At 36.2% G+C, this 14,872-nt stretch overlaps 1 protein-coding gene across 6 annotated transcripts in view; it reads left to right on the top strand.

Moving 5' to 3' along the window:
• The window catches only part of XRCC4 (X-ray repair cross complementing 4), a 180,754-nt gene that overhangs the window by 85,644 nt on the left and 80,238 nt on the right, over nt 1-14,872 (top strand). The gene's annotated exons all lie outside the window — the stretch shown is intronic.

The following is a 14,872-nucleotide window of genomic DNA, read 5'->3' as shown; positions in this document are numbered from 1 at the left end:
GAACTAATTTTAACTTGCCTATGAATTTTTGTCTTTATGAAGGTGCTCATAAAATTCAGTTTGACTGAGTTTTCTAGTACTGGTAAAGTATGTGGGACACAGCAATAGCCCATTCTACAATATAAGATATTTATCTGTGAATCATAGTGATTCACAGATAAATTTTTAGCAAAATAGTAAGAATCTGCAAGATGAATGCTATCAGCATTCTAAAACTTCAGTGGCACTTGCCATGTAGTTCTCATAAACTTCTGCTCAGATCTAATAGGTTCTCTCACTGGTGCTTTCTATTTCTTCTATAGATGAAGGTAATTAAGAACAACAAAGTGTTTAGTGTGCAATTGGGAAGCAGAAATGTCCAAGGCCCTGACAGAAGTGGTATTAGACTTCGTAATTCATAAGTTTGTTTGTTGAGGACTTTCTCATCTAATATACAGCAGGCAGAGCTTCAGACGAATGCAGAAAATAAATAAAGAATCTGCAGCTATGGAAATAAATGATTTTGTATTGGCATGTGATCTTTTGTTCAGAAAACATTTATTTCACGTAATTTTTGGTAAGGTCAGATAGCATCAAGAGCAATACTTCCTACTTAGTGAAAAAACAAAGGAAGTAAAAAAATATTGATTCTTTTGCAAGGTTCCATAGGACTTAACTGGCTCAGGGAGATGTTTGAGACAGACGAATGACTTCAAAAAGCATAAACGAAACCCCTCTGCTCAAGCTATAATGAGATTCTGAACTGATAGATATTGCTGAAAAAAGCAGCATGTGCATTTTTATTTTCACGTAAGTTTTCACTTGAATTTGAGGGTTAAATTAAAAAAAAAAAATTGTTAAATTTTCACTTTCCTCAGTGCTGCCATCTTAGTTGTTTTCTTTTTTGCAGCCATCTGTGTTGTAGCTATACTAGGAAGAGAGAAAACAGAAAAAAAGCTCTCATTTCCCTCTACTATCTCTGAGGAAAAAATATAATTATTTCTGCACTGTACTAGAGGCAATGCAAGCTGATACAAGTCAACATGGAGTCCCCAGAGTTATGCCCAATATGCCTAGAATGATCCGATAGAAGGGCAGATTAGAATATCAGATATTAACAAAGCTGAAAAAAAAGTGCTTTCTATTGCCTCTGAGAGATACAGTCCTTTGATTGTGACTAAAGAGTTATTTCAACTGCAAGATTTGAATATAAAAATTAAAAACCTTATCTTTTTTGTACCACAGTCTGTTTTTTTCATGGCAAAGACACTCTCATAAATCGTAGGTCAGATGGTACTCCCTGTGTATCCAGCCTTCTCTTTTTGTGAGCGCTGATAATAGCCACACTTTTACCACCACGCAATAGTACCTGAAAAGCAGCCATGTTCAATAAATACTTCTTATTTGAATTTAGGGAGAAAAAACTAATTGTGTCATGACTTATTTCCATTCTCCTATAAACTAAGTGATACATGAAATGAGCTGTGAAATCACTTCATTTTAAAAAGGACCAGTTAGAATATAATCAATTGTAAAGTTTAAAAAACTGGCTGAGGCTATTTCTTAGTTTCCTGTACATTTTTAATGGAATGTTTGGAGCACTGAAGGGAGTCCCAGTGATTTGGAAAAGAAGTTACCAATACTGACCCAAAGAAAAAGTAAATTAAATGATATATTCAATTATGGGTGAATGACTCAGATGTTGGTCTGAGGCAAATGTCAGAGCATGAAGAAAAACAAGAAAATGAATAAGAATGGTTAGTTTCAATCCTTGTGCAGGTGCAGAAACTGGTGAATGCAAGCTAGATACTTGTGTGTTCTGTAATGAGATTACCAACAGGGTGAAGAAGATAAAATGAAAAAATAATGGATTTTGACTTCTGTAAGATAACATTCTGCACCACATTTTGTTCAAGAAACTGGAATGTGGAAAATAACCTAGTGTATGGTTTGTAGGTTCTCAAACAAGGTAATATGTCATTGAAAATTCAAATGGAAAATTATCAGTCCTTGTATCTATGCATTGTGAAGTTGAAGATAATTATTTAAAGCAATTTGTATTTGTGAAACACTAGCTGTAACTTTACTGAATGTACTCTTAACACAGTGTAATGCAATGATTTCCAATGCTTGGTAAATACCCCTTGCTTGAGAAGACTAGCAATGTGTCGAGCTTTGCTTGGTCCAGTCCCTTTTACCACATAAAGATGCGTCCCTCTGAGTACTGTCACTTTGCATTCCCCATGGAGACCCAAAGAGCAAGGCCAAGAGCTTGTTGGACAACTTTTGCATCCTGCTTCTCATCGCATCCTTTATGGGACTGCATAAGTGCTGTGTCTGACCTTTCAGCTAAAAACTTGACTACGTTAGTTCATCTGGTCTCAGCCCGACCTGCTGTAAGTTTGTGTTTTCCCAGTTCTACCTGCTGGTAGAAGCTACTTTGGGAAATAAAGAATGTGCAATCAGTGATTTTAAAAAGTAAAATACAAGTGAACTCTGTAATTTTTGAATAAAGATGTGATTTTTCCCCTTGACACAGGGGTGCATCAAATTTGAGCATACAAACTTGAAAGAAAATGTTAGCAAGTTGAAGACAGTAACATAGTGATGACATTGAAGGGACTGGCAAATGATTTACATGAAATACTGAGACGAATTTTAAACAGCCACTGTAGTCATGTTCTAAAAGAAACTACAAGTGAGATCTTGTGATAGTAGATGGTCTTTTCATCCAGATGTTATTAATTAACTCGACTAACTGCAACTTGACACCTTCTCTGAACATACTCAAGACCTGTTTGGTCACTTTCTTGCAACTTACTTCAGCAGGTAGGTTGGACTTGGATTTCTAGAGATCCCTTCCAGTCCCTATGATTCTGGGATATGTGATGAACAGTTGAGTTTCATAAGAAAACCTCCTTGTGTCATCTACGTAAAGACATTTACTCATGCATGAACCTTCATCCAGGCTGTCAGATAAGTTTTCAACTTCTGCACAGCAGCTGGTTGCATTTATCTGTTTAGCTTTGCAGAAATTTTGTGTAAGGACCTTTTCCCTACAATAATGATTAATCTGTAACTAAAAGTTTACTTAAAAATTTAGAGGTTTGGCACTTAGAGTAACATTAGTGGATATGATTTATGGTTTGTTTTGTGATGGCAGTCTACTTCATGACTTAAATCCAAAATCAACTGAAAAATGCTAATTATTGTCTTAAATCTACATACTGATGCCATTAATGCTTTGTACTCTAGATGAACAAATTTAAATTTGATTACAAATTATTAGTAAATAGAGCACCCAGGAAAACATATTTATAAGTACAAGGTTTATAAATAATGCTGTGTGTTTTTCTGTACAACAGTTTTGCTCTCCAGTCTGTATGCATAAGGTACACTCATTTGATGCATTGGTTAGTATCGGTGAATACAAGACTGAAAAACACACTCAGATCATATGTTCACTGCAGTTTAGTAAATTCTTAAGCAGCAGCTAGAGATGGTGTGCCAGGGCCTTGTAAATGTAAGTGAACTTCTGTTGGAGAGTGTTTCTGCTCTGGAAGGAGGACAGGAAGGAAATCCTCCTGCTGCTGGGGAGTACTTCAGAAATGGAGACATTTGAATGTTTCCTGGGGCTGGGTAGAGGTTGTTTTCATTTTGTTTTCTAAAGTTTGGTAAGATAAGAACTGAGCCATGGAAAACTGAGACATGGTTGTTGCTTTGACTATTGGAACTTCAGTCCCAGTTACTTCATAGGTGCCTCTCATTCGGACTAGTGATGTGCTCTTTAGCACTGTCTCATTTGTTTCACTCTTCCCTCACATGTTGCTTCCAGGCTTGTACTTCAGTTCCTTAATCAAATGTCTGATATTTTGTTTAGCTTGACAAGTGTCTGGTGTTTTAGGGTCATCATTCTTGTTTGGGACTGCTAGATCCTGTGACAGTAGAAAGAATCATATACACACAGATGAGAAGCATCAGGAGCAGGCTTGAAAAGATTACAGAAAGATGTTGATTGGGGTAAGATGTTGAAGGATCTTCAGTTCACTTCATGTTTCCTTCTTAACAGGATCTGTTTAAAACTAAAAATAAAATTAAAAAAAAAAAAGCTGAAAATTGCCAGTCTTTTTGACCTTTCTCTTTCTGTTAGCCCACAGGACTGATGTGGTGGCTCAGTTAGCATGAAGCCGCATGCCAAAGCAGGAAGTTTCTGTTGCTGAGTGATGCAGAAACACTTACTCTGATTAAGGACAGCCCAGAGCACAGACCAGCTGTGGTCTCAGTTCATCATATTGATTTCTCTTTCTTCTGCTCAATGATAATTTTGACTCTTATTTGGTCTAGCTCTCAGTCATTTCTCCTAGAAGGCTTAAAAAGACAAGTAAGACTATCAGACTAAGAAAACAACATTTGATGTCATGACTAGCAATCATGTCTATGTCAGACAAGTGGAGCCCTTTTGTTAACTGTGAAAAATACTTTACTGCTCCATATGGCAGGAAGATTGTAAAACAGAAACAAGTACTGAGTCCTCTCCCGCCTTACTTCCAAGGAAAATGAAATGTAGATGAGGGTTAAAAGTTTCCCTTTTCACAGGGTTTGGAAGATGACCCGAGAAAAGAAGGTTATTTTTTTTTCTAGGAATGTGATGAGATTGTGGGGATAGGTGTTATATACTGTACTCCATATAGATGTGAGTAATAATGTATCAGGTAGGAGATAAGCAATAGAAAAAATTATTTTATAATTGATTACTGTTATCTTCAGTTACAATGCTATTATCTGTGGCTGTCTAAATGAGGCTCCTGGGCACCAATCTACAGTCAGCTTGCTTTCTCTCTATTTAATTTTCTCTTGCCCATGAATTCCTTAGTCATATTTCATATTGAAATTGGTGGAAGTTACTTCTCCTTAGGATACAGAAAGACCTCGTGGTCCTTACTGGCTTGAATGAAATGTTTATGTTCCGTGCTTGCTGCCATCTACATGGAAATATTCTACATCACATGAATCCTAGAACTTGAAATACTCACATTTCTGAATGTTTCCTTATGGGGACCAAATTAGTTCTGATAAGCTCTCAGTAATGCCTAAAATAAATATGAGTGAGCATCTTGCCATTTTTCACTTTCTAATATGCACGTATTCTCTTGTCCTTCATTCACGGTCTTGCTTAAGGATTAAATGGTGTGCCTTCAGGAGGCTGTGGCCATTTAAGTTTAATTAGTCCTCTTGTGTAGTCCAAACCACCAATGGCTTGATGCTGCTGGTTAATAAGCTTTGATCAAAGTTATTTTAAAAAATGCCTATTATAGCAGCACCCAACTGTGCTGTGCAGTTGAAGTTCCATCTGTCAAAGCTTCCCCTTTAAAGCCTATTTTAAGGAGTTTTAGAACTTGGCCATTTTAATTGACTCTGGGCTTAAATTATTATTATTATTATTTATTATTTTGTCAAGCTATAATTGGAAATGGCTAGTCCCGAGGAATAATCTCATTTTCCTTTCCCTTAAAGCTGTTTCTCTGAAACACTGCTCCAGATCTACCTTTTTTTTTTTTTTCTATATAACCTGATATTTTTATGCATGCAAGATGTCTGTGCTTCCCTAGCAGTTTCCCATCCATGTTATACCAGATGTCCTGCTCAAAATACTGTCAAAGTCCAAGTGGCAATGTTCTATGTCTCTTTAAAAAGTCTGTAACAAATACTATACTGAGAGGAGGCATTATTAATGTTTTACTTTAAAATATCACTGAAAATTATCAAAACAGTGTACAGCTATACTTCTTAGTATACATGCTTCAGTACATGAAGTAACATAGCTGAATGTGGTTGCCTTTAAATGAATCATTATTTATTCACTGGAGGGTATAGAATCACAATGATACAATATTAATGGATTTATGCCTTGAGAATATTACTGTGGATTACTTTTTCATGATTGATCAAACAAGTAGAGTCACCATGCTGTAGGTTAGGAGCAGTGGCATTACCTAGTATCAGGAATAAATGCTACTTAATGTTAAGTATAAAGGAACTCCATTTCTTTGGTAGGCTGTAAATTTTTAATGTGTAATTAAGATTCTGTTCAAATCATTGCCACTTTAAATGTCTTAATCAGATTCAAGTTTAATTGTAAGGTGAATTTTAGAATCATTACAGATTTAGAATGTAAGTATAGTGCACTTCTATGGATACTGCTGTATTTTGTCTCCCCACTTAATAACAGAAATAGGTTAGATAGTGCAACATTATAAATTTGGAGCTGGGTGGAATTATTGTATATTTTTACTTTGCGTTTTATATACCCCTGCACACATTAACAAATAACTTGAAGTTCCAATCATTTTAAAATACCTCAGTGAAGCTGTATTTTTATTAGTTTTATATTCTTCCATGAATAAATAGGTTTTCCACCTAAGGATGCAAACCAGCTGTATGTTTGTACCCAGCTTGCTAGAGTTCTAATGCTCCTTCTGGTTCTCTTGAAACTTTGTTTTATTTTGCTCTGACTTGAGAGCCTAAACTACTAAATTGGGTTAGGAAAAAAAAAAAAATGAGGCATAGATACAAATCCTCATTGTATCTGTGTGAGTACTGATGTGTTCCAATGGGACACGTGAAGGCAATGTAGAGCCTCTTTCTGTTCTTGCTCATATTTCACACCAATCTGACGTGTACCAAACAGGCTGCAATTAGAGAAGAGCTGGACATAAATTCTGTGACTCAAGGCACTTTTTCACTGGACGTGCACATTCTGATACTGGTTTCCTTTGCAAAATCCTGTAACTTGACCATCTGCCAGACAGCATTATTTTAGTAAGCCCTTTTCTTCGTTTTCTATCCTTCATGAACTACAGAGGACCTATTTCAACACATGTTGGATGAGTATGTTATTCATCAATTGTGAAACCAGAGCCTTAGTGGTGCTGGAATAGTGCTACTAATACCCCTTCTCTGTTTTATCCTCCTTCAGTAAATAGTTAAAAAGCAACTGCTTATCAAGTAAATAGGAAACTTTTGCTAGTCATCAGTAGCCTTCTTGTGTTAATCCCCATTCTAACAATGTTGTTTGTTCTTGTGCTCTTAGAGCACTGACTCTTTATGCATTTGTTTAATATCCAGCATAATAGTCTTCTGGGGATCTGTTGTATTTAAAGAACTAGTGATAATTATTATTCTTTTGCCAAAATATACTTCAGCACATGTACTATGGAAGATAGAAACAATAGAATACAACATCCAGTAACAGCATTGTTTTATTTTTATATATGCTACACCTGCTGATGAAATCACTATACCACACAGATTCATTGTGCACTCACCTGGTTTAGAAAATTCTTAGAGTTGCAGGTCATAAACTGGTTTACATGAAAGTACAGGCAGAGATTCATTTTCCCTCTTGGGTTTTATTCTGGAAAAGTAAAACAGAGATAGAGACTTTTTATTTTGTTTCTGATGTTTTTTATTGTGTTATGGTCTGTCTTTAGCATACATTCTCATCGTGGCTAAGTTAATCAATATTTTTCATTTTATTTTCGGTTCACATCATTTATTCATGATAGTTTTCTTGGGCATGTTTACAAAGACAGGGGTTTGCTTTTGTGGCTGAATGGTTTTAAAATGTAGGTAATTCAGAGAGGAAAGCAAGGCATCAAAATCTTTAAATATTTCTTCATATTATGTAGAAATCAAATAAAACAATTCACATGATAATAACACAATACATCTGTGTTCTTTTCTCACTTGGAAATATGGACATACTTTAGAAGGATTTGTCTTGGTTTTAGCAGTATCAGCTCATGGAGAAATGTCCTTTCATCAAAGGAAAATATTGGTTCTTGAGAAAAATAGCTCCTGCAGGAGTACTGATAGTGAGTTTCTATAACCCTGAACATTTGGATAAAAGCTCTTATCTTCATCTATTGAATAGACTGCCTATCAGTGGCAACCAACAAAGCCCGGATGCTGCCGACTCTTGCAGACCTGAGAATTCTGTGTTCAGCAAGTAGCACATTCAAGCTAAGTTTACTGGCATAACTTGAAACTTCTGGCTATGAGCACAATTTAAAACATCTCTTCTCATTTTAATATTTGTAGATTATATACATCGTGCTTCATGTGTGTTTTGTCATGTCTGGTGGTAACACAAGTAACCAAAAATTTCCACTGCTTTTTACTTATATTAATTTTATGCACAATAACAAGCTTCCAGTTCTGAACTCAGAATGTTGCTGTTCCTTAGCAAAATGCCAGAAAGGCATTTACTCAGGTTACCTGTCTAACATTCTCTTAATTACTTCCTATCTGTATTGCAATGTCTTATTTGACACTGCAAGCACTGTATCTTGATTAACAGCTGAGATACTCAAGATTGTACTATAACATATGGCAATTTCCTCAATTTATTCTTTGTACAGGTTAAAGTATGCATCTTTACTTGATTTTACTTGATTTAACTTGGCTTTTACTCAACCTGGCTTTACACTCTGGTTCTGGTAGGTATTTGCTATCCTGAAGAGTTGGCTTCTCCAATTGGGTATTCTTGTAGCCAATTTTTGTATCCTGATATCCCATAAATACTTGACTAGTAACTTAATTCAGACATACAGAAACTTAAAAACCTTCCTACTATGTAAAATAACAATAGAAAATGACTTTTTTTTTTTTTCTTTTTTGTCCTTTAAAAAGACTTTGATTAAGAAGGAGAAAATTCTTTTGCTCTGTAGGCTAAAACTTGCAAATGTAATACCACAGAGTGCTGTGTGGGAGTTTTATATTTTCCTTCTTCCCTCCCTGTTTTATCTTTATTGTTTTACTGGGCATTGTTATTGTTCATATACATCTCAAGTGACAGATTCAGTCACAAATGACTTCCTACTTACCCTTTAGGTTTTATTCTAAAAGTAGCACATAGTTAAGTTTAAAAAATGTGGAGAGTGAAACGGTATACGGACATAAAATTGTACTAGGACAAGGTGCTTCAGTTGATAAAAACTCTATATGCAAATTCAGAGAAAAAGTTTCACACAATGTTAGATTTCTTGGACAGCAATTTTGTTCAGCACTGTACTGAAAAGATGAGAAACTCCTTTTATTTGTAATGATGAAAGGCTCTTTTTCAGGACAGCTTTCATCAGTCTGCATAACACTACATACGTTGCCATACAAGTTTCATACAAGTCTCAGTGGGAAAGGAAAAAACGGCTTTAAATTAATTCAGAGACTGTAGATAAATGAAGTCTAATTATTACTGCATTATTGTTATAATCATTATTATTTGTATATTCTGCTTGTTTTCGAAGTTTAATCCAAGCTTGTTGATTTATGCTCCTTACTGTACAACAGGCAAAATTAACTCATAAAGAAGATATTATTAAAAAAGCTTGTCTTTTTTAGAGAAGATCAAATGTTATGTTACACAACCTGAAAGACAGCTTTATTCAAGTGTGACCTGATGGAGGAAAGAGATGTTTTCAAAACTAAATCTGCCAACAGCATCTTAGTAGTTTTTTGCCTTACTATGTAAATTATTGGGAATGATGCCTAATTGAAAATATGATAAACTGATAAATTCTGTCTTCTACTTTTTTATTAATTCGATGGAGAACAGAGAGAGAATGTACTGCCTCATGTTTACAAATCCCTCCCTTTACTCACCTATTTATATGTTGATTAATGTGACAGATCCTCACACCTTCTGTAAATAGCCAACAGTAAATTCACAAGATTCAGAGCTTCACATATAGGAAGAACGGTATAAAAAAGCTCTAGTATTTTGTGGTATATATTCTAAAACATGATTATTTTTACTGTAATTAGATTAAATCCCTGATGCCTTCATCATTCATATAAAATGATGATTAAGTTTGTTCACTCTGGATATAACTCTTCTGTCTTAAAAACTGAAGAGGTAATTTTTCTTAATAAAGGATAGATTTAAATAAACAGTATCAGAGAAATGATCTTCTGAACTTTTCATTTCAAATTCATGTCTTAACTAGTGATAAGTCTCAACTAGTGTGCAATAGCAGTTAGTAGGTGTGATCATGACCACCTGAGACTAATCATTGTACTGAAGTCACTGGGCCTTCCTTTGTATTCCTCACTCATTTAAATTTTTCCCAGTAAGCTATCTCCAGAGACAAGGTACTAACCCTTTCTTCCTTTGTACTTTATAAAGTTATCTTTAACAACTCATTTATAACTTATGTTCATTACCAAGTCTTTGAGAACGTGAACAGGAGACATGCTATTACTCTCTTCATGCAAAGAATGTTGGGTTGCTTAGTGAGCTGCTCGATATTTCTATAGCCATTCTTATATGACTTTATGCACATATTTGGATAGCTAAGTATGAATTAAAACAGGTACCTATTTTGAATGTGTTTTTTTTTCTTTTAAGGAATATTATATAGAAGGTTGGATTTAGCCTTCTGTGAAGATATCAGCTGTGTTCAAAACTAGCAAAATGAAAATGAAAAAATGTACATTAGCATATGCTCATATGTACTAGCATGATGGAGTGTGTGGAGAGTATAATCAACATTTTAAGCTGCTGGCTATTTCTTATCCTCTTTTAACCAGATATCTGTAAGGAATCTACTTATTTCAAGAGGGAAAGTAGTCTGGAGCTATGGGAGGGTGCTCCTATGCACAACTCTGTTCCAGTAATGGAGACTTTTGATCTGCCATGTTTGTGTGCATCACTAAACTATTCTCTCTGCTTGTACAGGTTAGTCTCTAGACTTCCATGTGCTGATTCTGTAAGTTACAGCTATCTCCAAGTCAGTAAGGGAAAAGCATGGCTTGTCTGGGCTCTGTGAGCTGCTGTCTGAGTCAGAAAAAAATGATTCTTTTAATCTATGGCTGTGAGTCAAATTCTCACAAGGATACTCATTACTTAGGTTCCTGGGAGAGAAGGGTCAAGTCATGAATATCTGATTGCCAACAATTTCCAACGTATGTGGAAGGCAATTTGGAAGGCTTTAGAGTATGAGCTTCAGAAGCACCATGTAAAGCAGAGTAGTTAACCTAATTTGTAACCTCCTATAGTCCTTGCATAAAAGTGGTATGGGAATTCTAGCACTCTCGACTGATGAAACAAAATTAAAATAGCATTAAGAATTTTCATGTTATGTGAATGTACCAATGTAACTTATTTGATGAAAATTTCCTAGTAATTTAAAAGAAAATATACGAAAATTTGCATTCAAAGTGAAGTATTTTCTGTCCTTGAAGGCAGTTTACTTCATTACACCTCAACAAATATTAAATTCTTTAGTTACACAGAAAAGCTGGTCTTTCTTAGAAACAGTATTGTTAACTAAATGGCTCTCTAGTAGCTCATCACTCCTGCTTAAAGCATCAATACGTATATATATATGCATACATATATAGTTTGTTTTTGCAATCTTTTGATTTAAACAAGACTTAATGAATTTTGATAGAAATGAAAGCTTTTTTGCTATTTCATTCTTTCTTTAAGATCTGAAGAAACAATGCAGATTATAAAGACGCTCAGTCACTTCCCATGGAAGGAGTATGTGTCATAGCAAAAAGTAGATTTGGGACACCTCTGAGAAGTGAGGTGCTGGCTTCTTGCATCCTATATCAATGTATACCAAAGAAAATGTAAATGAGGCAGATAGCCAATATGAATTCATATATTAGAGTACCTTAGAATGAATTTTATGCTAAAGAATCTAATTGCAGGAGTATGTGCATTAAGAAGGAGAGTTCAAAGGGGAGAACCTTTCTGAATAGCTTACGCTTGGAATAGCTTACTGAATTGCTGTTTCCCAACATCAGTTACATTTTATGACTCATGGGATATACTTTTTAGAGTATTTGTCCTGGTCTTCCACGACTTTGGATTTTTAGATGTGAAATCTTTCCAGAATTTTTTCTAGGGATTTTCAGGGAAAAAAAAAACAAAGAACAACAACATCAACAAAAAAAAAACATTGACATATAAAAGAACAAAATAGATGTTACCAACAGGATACTTGGTGCTGGATACAGGATATGTTTGCCCATTTATTTTAAAAATAAACCTTGAGATCGCTAAAATAGAACTATCTGTAGATCTGCTGTGTCTATGGTTATTACCTGACTTCTTTTGTTTGGATAGAAGTGCAACACAGCACAACAGGTCACTTTGCCTGTAGCCACAGTGCTAAACAAAGCTTGGCAACAAGAGCTTTCATTTGACAAAATCACCTGCCTTAGATTATCATGTGTATTAGTTGCTTGGCATCAGCTTTCATCTCTATTCAAAGATGAATCCCCATCCACAGCTTATTCAAACACTGCTCCTTCCTTCAAATTAGCATTTAAAGCATTCTATTCATCTCGATCCTTGGCAAAGGTCTGTCACTTATTCGCAGTTTGTTTTAACTGAGGCAGATTGTAGGCTGCCTGAAAACACAGTTCCCCGATTTCCTTATTTAACAACAGCAAATCTGAGTCTCAATACCTAATGCTCACTTGTTTCCAACTGTGTAGCAAGGTGTGCTTAATAAACATTCCTAACAAAACAGGAGTATGTGTTTGTGCAGCAGTTCAGTGAGAAGTGATTCTTTATGCAGGAGCTTAAAAACATGATATTTATCCTCCAACAGAAGCTGCTGGTAAGTTGTTTCTAAACTGAATTCAGTTTTGTTCAGCAAAAATGGCCAACTCAAATGTTGCCAGCTACCTCGATTTTAAAAAGAAAATTCTAACTGGTGTACCTTAGCCCTATCGTCTAAAATAAATTTACGCTGCTAACAGGTGAGTTAGATCAGTTTGTTTACTGCAGTTTGTATGCAGTAGTGTGCCGCCGTAGGAGTTGAAATGCCTTTTCTTCTATCCAATCTAAATCTCCCGTCCTTTAGTCTGAAAACATTTCCCCTTGTCCTGTCACAACAGGCCCTGCTGATGAGTTCGTCCCCTTCTTTTTTATAGCCCCCCTTCACTGAAAGGCTGCTCTCAGGTCTCCCCAGAGCCTTCTCTTCTCCAGGCTGAACAGCCCCGGCTCTCAACCTGTCCTTGCAGAAGAGGTGTTTCATCCCTTGTGATGTTTTTGTGGTCCTCTGGTGGCACTCCAACAGATCAAAGGGTTAGATGTAAAGTGTGGATGGACTTTTAGACTGTGTGCATTTTCAGCTGCTAGTGTACTTCTGTCATTTGTTCTCACATGAAGTGCCTTATTTTCCTTGTACTTTTGTTAATGCCCTCCCCTCCCTCCTCCCCCTGCCATGCTTAAAAATATTATTAAACTAGAAATTCAGGAACTTGTTCTGCCAAGTGTTTGTCAGCAGTGAAAATATTAACAAATCACTAAACAAGGTCAAGTTGCCTCCGGGATGGAGAAGAAAATTGAGTACATATCACCTTCAGTTGCCCAAGAGAGATAAGCTCCTATTTTGCACTTAGCTTTTGCGGATGAAGCTCCTCATATGAGAATAATTTATCTTTTCATCAAAGTGGAGAATAGAGAGCTGTTTTCCTCCTGGAATTTCTAGTTTATATTTTCAAGAAATACTTGATGCTTTCAGCTTCTAAGGAGATGTTAAAGGTGTTTATAAAAACTTCTGGTAATTGTGACATGAATAAATCTGCGTATTCTCTGTGGACTGAGATAGAGGTGAGTTATAAACGTTGGAAGTACAGCCTTCCATTTCCCACCTGCCTGCATCAAAACTAATCTTTTGAGGGTGAAATGAAAGGTGTTGCTGCACAGGTAAACATGCACTGAGAACCTGACACCAGCAATTGCTGCCTGATGGCAGGACTGAATCAGATCAAGGGTGAAGTCTCAATTGTGAATCCTATCACAGTGTCTCTTATCTGTGAAATGTGGCAGGAATGACAAGATTCTCAACGGGGAATTTTTTAGCACTATCAGTTCTTTCAATTTCCTTAAAATTGAATAGTGAGATTTGATGTCAGTTGCTTTCAAAAAGCATCCACAAGGTCAAAATTGTAAATGGCCTCCCATTTGTGCTTCTGTGAATGAATTATATTACAATCCAGGCCACTGGATTGCTCAGCGATGTTTTATTCTGTACTTGGCTATAGCATTTGGTTTAGGAAACGCCTTGTGAAAGAAACCTCTTTCTAGGCACATTAGCATCAAAAAGATGTTGAAGTATCTGTGTACTTCCCGACTAGCTTTGTGGCATAATTATATTTTAATAGTCTAGGAAAGTAAGAACTGAAAATTGCACCTTACTTTGAGAAGAAGCATCATTCCCATTGCCTCCTGAGAGGAGGAAGGCTTTGTCTACCTTGTGCTTGGTCTTTGGGGAGGTAGCGGTAAAGCTGTGGAGTGCTCAGAAGAGGAGCTGGTTTACTGTTTCCCTGCTTATGCCCTAAGACAACATAAGTAATGACGGAAGAGATGCAGTAACCCCGCAGTAGGTAGCGTGTCATCCCTCAGTGTGTGCCTTGCCTGTGAGCCTAGACTGATGTTTGGGGAAATTAAAGGTACTTTTATGTACAAAGAAAGGCCAGCTCTGTGAGTGTTCCTGTGTACTTTGAAGTGACAGATATTAAACAGCTACACTGAGCATCCAGATCAGCAGGCACTTTCGGGTGATGTTTATATTTTATGGTTGAAGTGTATTATTTAAATAGTTTTCTAAAGCTAGAGCCATAGTAGGGCTCTATCTTTGGCCTACTGAGGGGATTTTTCTCTGCATGAACAACACAAAAGTTGCCTTAAAATAACAAGCCTGTCAATTCCCTTGGATAGGAACTTGTCTGCCATCAAGGCAGTGCTCAGCTAGAAGCAAAGCTAGCATGGGGCAAGCAGCACCGCGCTGGGATATGATGGGAGAACTCATGATCCTCATCTCCACCTAGCTAGAAGCAAGACAAGAAGATCATGGCGCAGGCTGGGGATGCT

Source organism: Gallus gallus, chromosome Z (assembly GCF_016699485.2).
Source record: "Gallus gallus isolate bGalGal1 chromosome Z, bGalGal1.mat.broiler.GRCg7b, whole genome shotgun sequence".
Taxonomy (NCBI): domain Eukaryota; kingdom Metazoa; phylum Chordata; class Aves; order Galliformes; family Phasianidae; genus Gallus; species Gallus gallus.
The sequence above is the reverse complement of the archived record's forward strand: the minus strand, read 5'-3'. Positions and strand labels throughout refer to the sequence as shown.